Here is a 7,638-nt window from a genome sequence, read left to right on the forward strand (position 1 = left end):
GTATTAATATAGCACCAACATATTACACAGGGCTGTACAATAAAGAGGGGTTGCAAATGACAGACATATACAAACAATGACACAGGAGGAGAAGAGGACCCTGCCCCGAAGAACTTACAATCTAAGAGAGATATTGTACTGTAAATACAATAAGCATAGTCTAATAAATTATGACTTACAATTTTCATTTTCTTTTTATCTAGTCATAGTTTTAGAAGTTCAGCATATACTCTTTAATATTCCTATGACGTGGATTGACATAAATGATGCTTGAATACCCTTTGTGATCTTTATGCTGCCCTAACAGAAATCCTGATTGAAACAAAAACATTTATTAAATATTAGGGCAATTTTTCACATGTATCAATCACATTCCATGACTTTTATCTGCAGTTATGATGAGCAGGAAATCCTTCGAAATATCAACCTACCCTAATATACCATTCTACATATTCCAGATAATACCTTACTGTGTTTGTTCAAAATTATTATTATTATTATTATTATTATTATTAATTGACAGGATTAATATAGCGCCAATATATTACGCAGTTCTCACTTTGAATTGGTGCCTTTGGATGTGTACTGAATAGATTATCTCCCAATGATTCAAATAAGACATATAGTACTCGTATGACAAAAATAAAAAAGTTTTAAATGGAGGAAACCCCTAATGGTTCAACCAAACCCCAAATTTAGGATTGCACTTGGCTAACACCAGGTTTATTATTACATTTTTTTCCATATACCATTAACCTCAATAGGTATTTATACTCAAGTAGAGCGCATTGGTCTTATGAACCAAAAGTAATAGACCTTCACATTGCTTAAGATCAACTTATGGCTCTAATAGCTCATCCAACATTGTTCTAATGTTCACTTTCTAATATTATGATGAGGAACTTTAAATAATCCATGTCTACATTTGATATAAAAAAACTTGGCTAAATAAGTACTATTGATTCACCACAGGCTTTTCAAATTGTGCAACCTGCCATCAGAAAAGTACAACCACCCATAGAAAAAAAGCGATTCTCTACACTCTGTGGTTGCGATGGATTACACCATTTTGTACATTGACGTTGCTCTTTGGCATACTGGATAAACCAAACTGTGTAAATTTTACTTCCTGGATTTTCCCAAATTTTGGACCATCAGTTGTATCTCAGACACACCTACAGAGTGTGGTCACACCATCAGCTCCTGGAGATACATCACCTATCTACATAGTGGATCCACAACCAAGTTCATCCTAGTTCATTAAAATGAAAGTCTCCGCCTGAATTCCACACATACTTGCACAGTCTTGCAGAAATTTGTATTTCTTTGAAAAGTTAATCCAGTTCTGAGCTGGATTAACTGACAAGGATCCTTCTGATTGTCAGGCGGGTGCTTGGCCGCGGCTGGCAAAACTGTCTATTTAGTTTTTTTTCTCCCCCTTGATACTTATTTTAAAGCAGCGGGTGTCCTGCTCCAATCCTTGAAGGACAATATGCCCTTGATCAACATTTTTTTTCTCATATTATATATACTTTTTGTTTTCTGAAAGGACATTTTTTTCTTCAAAGCATCGCCACAGCTGGTCACAGCTGGCTGCCTGTCAATCAGACTCAAAGATGCCCCCCTTTATGGTAAGATGAATTGCCTGCCACATACATCATCATCTAGGCAATTCCTCCCCATATACAGCAACTCTTCTATACTCTCCTGAATACATAGGACACACAAGTCCTTCTCACTTTTATTTTCAAATTTCCGTTTTCTGGTTTGATACACCTGCAAAACGAGGTCATGGTGTTCCAATTTTGGAGGGATGATCCAAGTTCCTGGTACTGCACATGGTGGATTTTCAAAAAATAATTTTTATATATATATATGTGGATAGTGTTATATATATATGGGAAAAATAAGGTTTGAAAGCACTGAGTGTTAGTTTAAAGTACATGTAAACCCCATATGGATGCTATTTGTTTGATACAGCAATGTATCAAAACATCATAAACCATGCCTTTTTAGTTAATTAATACTTGTTGTCACTTTTTTTCATTCTTTGTTGCATTTTATTGCTGCTGATCTCCTTTTGCTTCTTTGCAACCACTTACACAATAGGCACTAGAACAATGGCTTCAGGGCATTATTAAGGCTGGGTGCCCTAATGATGACAACAAAGGACCGAGCCTGTGCATTGAACAGCCACTTGTTGACTTCTTAGGAAGCCCATGCCGATGTAACAAAGCCATTATATGGTTTACTAGACTGGAAAGTTTACTCTTCAAATGATGGTTAATGCAAAAAAAATGTCTTGCATTGTGTTACTATATGGGAGGAGGGCTTTTCCAGGCATTTTGGTGCTCTATGTTCCTTCTGTTCAAGTTCTTTCTACTTCTTTTTAAATCCATACTACCAAGGTCCTATTAACTTGTTTTCCTCAATCGAATGCCTATCACCAGCAGTTGTGTAGAAGCTCCAGATGAAGAGGACAATATGGTTCCTTATGAACCTCTTCTTACAAATTAAGTCAACATCAACTCTACATATTGTCCTATGTCCAGAAGTGTACCCTGGAGAATTTGTATGAGCATTCAGTACACTCCTGAACCAGTGTGCAAGTTCTTGACTCAATCGATTAGTCATTGACCCATCAAGGGACAAGGTAAAAGTAGTGAGAAGAGAAGACCTCTAAAGAAGACCTTTGATTTGATAAAACAATTAGATAATGGACCTGATTTATCAAAGCTCTCCAAGACTGGAGAAGATAGACGTTGATGGGTGAACTTGGGTGATCCAGCAAACTTGGGATGAATCTGGTCCAGGATTGAAAATACTTGACAAATAATAGCAAATAGTTTTTAAGAAATACTTTTCAAGTTTGCTTCTCCCATGATAGTCAATCTCCTCCAATCTTGGAGATCTTTATTAAATCAGGGCCAATGTGTAAACATTCAATTCATTTATTTAAAGTCCAACATAGACTTTTTGAACCTGTCTTCATCTCCTCTACCAGATAAAGTTGATTTGTCTCAGAACAGATAACAAAAAAACTTTATTTTACAGAATATATTATTTAAAACGATAATATCTGCAATGTTTGAACTGTCTGTCTACTACCTATGTCCCAATGAAGCTAGTTTATTGAATATGTTGAGACTCATCACTTAATAAATTGTAAATGAGCCCACTATGAATTTCCAATCATGTGCAGATTAAATAAACAGGATTTTGGTTTTCCTATGATTGGTTAGGTAAAGTGAAGATTCTCAACTCCTTTATCAATTTCAAAACAAAGGGCGCAAAGAGAAGGCAAAGAAAGAGGTTCTAGGCTCAAAAGTGTTAAGTCAAAATATGAATGTATTGATATGTATTAACTTCATACATAGCAGGATCATACATGTGCATAGTCCACAAACATATTGAATAAAGCGTATAAAACAAATTGTGTTTGTCTTGCCTAGTTCTGTTAGAAGTCACAGAAGTAGGACGGTTCACTAGACAGGGTACTACTAACACAAACAATAAAAAGCAATGATAAATGGAAAAAATAGTAATATGACCGTATTGTCCCCGATGCGTTTCGCCCAAATTGGACTTCCTCAGGGGTATATGACTTTATACAATTGCTGGTCTGTATATACAGAAAAGTTACATATAAATAACATTAGCAGGTATCGACAAGTATACAAAATAAATTGATATAGGCAATGATGGTTATATTGCATGTCACTACTTTATATTAAGACATATTGAAACTCCTTTATCAACCCAACTCTCTCATTTGTAAAGTTGAAGGTGCATTGTTCAGCATCACATATGGACCCCAAGCTTGATAAAGAATTGATGAGGTCCGATATGTTGCCATATTTCTTTTTAATATTTTTAAATATGTACTACAATAATAAAAGAGCTATGTAATAAATAAAAAAAAAACATGAATCCTGAATGATCTCCTTTCTATGCTTTTCTACAAATCTGCATTGGGGTGGAAACAGTAAAAAAGGGAAAGACTCCTTACTTATTCACCTATGGCACATGAGCTCACCAATAATTTCATTTGGAGGTATCTTTATTATGGTACCAGTAGATGAGTTGTGTAGTGATCAGATATCAGTGAACTGATATAAGTGAGGACTACAAAAAGTCTACAAATTTTTTGTTTTCTTTTATCAATGGCAATATTGTAAGCAATTAATATGCATTTCCTGCTCATATGATTGGATCACTTTTTACCTTCCAAAGTTCTCTTTCTTTTATTACAACACTGATAAATTGATCAACGCAGACAGATCCAGTGGGCCTGATTTACTAAATCTCTCCAATGCTGGAGACGATACACTTTCATCAGCGAAGCTGGGTGATTCAGCAAACATGGAATGGATTTCTTCAAATCATTTGCTATTTGTTAGCAAATGTTTTCAATCCTGGACCAGATCCATTCCAGGTTTGCTGGATCACCCAGCTTCACTGATGAAAGTGTATCCTCTCCAGCTTTGAAGAGCTTTAATAAATCAGTGACAGTGTTTCAGGTCTTGTGGTCATTGACTTGAGATGTACAGTAAACTCTTTGTAGAAACTTTCTTTGGTTGAACCTGGCACTATGTTTGTGTACAAGAGCTTGTAGCCAAATTTAGGAGTGCCAAGCAAAGAGTGGCAATACTACAGAAGAGATAGCGCTTGTGAATACTTCTGCTTGGTATGATTTAACTGAAAGGGGAATATATAAAAAATATAAAACACTGAAATTTTAGGAACATGTGCAGGGCGATCTTTAGGTATTTTGGTTTAGATAGACTTGATACCCCTGCAATGATCATGTATGTAGGTTCATTTATTAGTATGGTATCCTCCTACCCCAATAGCTATACTTTTTGAACTCCATGTTCCTCCTGTGTTCATCTGACGTCCACTGCCAATTTCACGTACCCATTCAAACTATTCTTTGGTTTTATAATTTGTTATTCCCTGTTTGATTTCCCTAAAGTTTTTTTTTACCTGAATCCCTAAAAAAAGTTATCTCTAATAAAATTTCTTTTTGAAGATACTTCCCTTATTCAAAAAGTCCCAAAAAAATTTTGTAGGGTCAGTATTGAAAATTCTGAATTGGTTTATGTAAAAGAGGTTTTGGCAACATTTGTAGGAAATGATAAAAACTTATCTGAGCTAAATATAAACTAAGATGCAGGCCATTTCCCCCAATCTGTCCTCCCTGAATTAGGAAAAAAAGCATCAGCTGCAGAGTCTATGCAAGGATCGTCTACAGGCTTGCTGATTTCTCCAGGATTATTTTTAGTAAAAGATCATAACGCTTTTAAGTGGTATTAACAGATCGCTAATGCTTTGTGAGTGCCGTCATCTCAGTACAAGGCAGGTCCCTGTGCCATTAGCACCTGTTGCCGTTTGTGGGTTTTCTGCTTGTCCTGGTGCCATGGCAAACCGAAGATTACCTGGGGGAAATAGGTCATTTACCTGAATGTCTTGTCTCTAATACAATAACCACAAGGCATTTTGACTTCCCTATAACTGGACTTGCTGCATGCTCACCCAGGGTCAGTATTGTAGAAGAAAAATACATTGGGGCATTACTTTATTTTTCAGAAGGAGGAAGGCAATTGCAGCCTTCTTATTTTTCTCAGTACAGGTTTCCTTTCATCTGGCAGTTAGCACTTGGCAAATACTTCAGCTCATTCCTGGTTTATTTGCTAAGTTACTATGGGATTTAATAATGATTCTCAAAGTCATTATAGAATCCAACTCTATTTTTCCACTGCAGTTAAACGCATTTGTCAATGTAAGTTGAGTGTTTTTGCTGCCATTCTTTAACAACGTGTAGTTATAAATAAAGAATATGGCGAATTCTCTTATAAGGTCAATAAATATATACATGTATTTTTGAAATGTAATTCCCCAAAGATACCTTAAAAAAACATGAAACATACTATCTTGTCCTATTGCACTTTAACAGTTAAGAGAAAACTAAGAACATGGAGAATCATGTGACTCATTCCCTTTTTTTTTTATAACCGAGCTTGGTAATTGGCTCACAGCTGTCACATGGGATTCCAAAGCAAGTCAAGCCCAGTATAGGCTCCAACTAGCGGAATATAAAGGTTGTCAAGTTTTCATTTATCACTGCTGGAGTCATAATAGAGCAGCAATGGGGGGAAGAAGAAGGTGAGTATGTGCTTCTATCAGAGATAGACATACATTGTGCAAACATTTATACATTGTGCTGGGCATTTATATGTATGCAATGTCCCTTTATAGAGAGTATGTAATGAGCTGTATATATTTCTGTACTCTGCACTTTACATACGCCTAAACCTTGCACTCTGTATGTTACATACACCTGACCCTAGCACTACCATACATAACATACACCTTACCCCTGCACTAGCACACATTACATACACCTGACCCCTGCACTACCATATATTACATACACCTGACCCCTGCACCACCATATGTTACATACACCTGACCCCTGCACTACCATACCTTACATACACCTGACCCCTGCACTACCATACCTTACATACACTTGACCCCTGCACTACCATACCTTACAGACACCTGACCCTTGCACTACCATACTTTACATACATCTGACACCTGCACTACTATACCTTACATGCACCTGACCCCTGCACTACCATACCTTACAGACACCTGACCCTTGCACTACCATACCTTACATACACCTGACCCCTGCACTACCATACCTTACATACACCTGTACCCTGCACTACCATACATTACATACACCTGACCCCTGCACTACTATACATTACATACACCTGACACCTGCACTACTATACATTACATACACCTGACCCCTGCACTACCATAGATTACATACACCTGACCCCTGCACTACCATACATTACATACACCTGACCCCTGCACTACCATACATTGCATAGACCTGACCCCTGCACTACCAAACATTACATACACCTGACCCCTGCACTACTATACATTACATACACCTGACCCCTGCACTGCCATACATTGCATAGCCTGACCCATGCATGAGGTGTGACATAATTGCAAAAGGAAAAAATATCTGGGGAACACAGAGGCTGCTCCCTGCCCTGTCAGTTTTTCTTTTTTTACTTAGGGTCTTAGAATAAACAATTAAAAGCCCCGATAAAGGGTGATTGTTATGGTCCCTGAAACAGATTGGATTTTAGTGTGGCTTTGGTGGATTCCTTACTTTCTTTACATTTTTATACTGTCTCAACTAACCTATGAATTATTACCTCCACATTGCATCCTTGAAATAATAAGCTTGTAAAAATCCTAGTGTCTCCTGGTGTTTTCTCTTTATCTTTTTATTGTTTTCTGCTTACCTGTTCCAAATTTTTCTTCACTTCAAGTCTGGTAAAATATCAGAAAGTGAGGGAAAATCTCTTTTATGGAGCCCAGAATAGAATTAAAACCCAAGTTCAAATTCTTCACCAATCTGTCTAAGAAGACAACTGTTTAGACTACACGTATACTTTAGACTTTGAAAATCATACTTTTGGAATATATAAGACATATGAAGAGCCGAGGAGCTAAAATGCCTACAAAGCCACAGCTATACCTGTCACTTTTGATTGAACTGACCCTTTTAATGAATTCATGTATTTTCACAGCAAACAG

The sequence above is a fragment of the Pyxicephalus adspersus genome, chromosome 12 (assembly GCF_032062135.1).
Source record: "Pyxicephalus adspersus chromosome 12, UCB_Pads_2.0, whole genome shotgun sequence".
Lineage (NCBI taxonomy): Eukaryota > Metazoa > Chordata > Amphibia > Anura > Pyxicephalidae > Pyxicephalus > Pyxicephalus adspersus.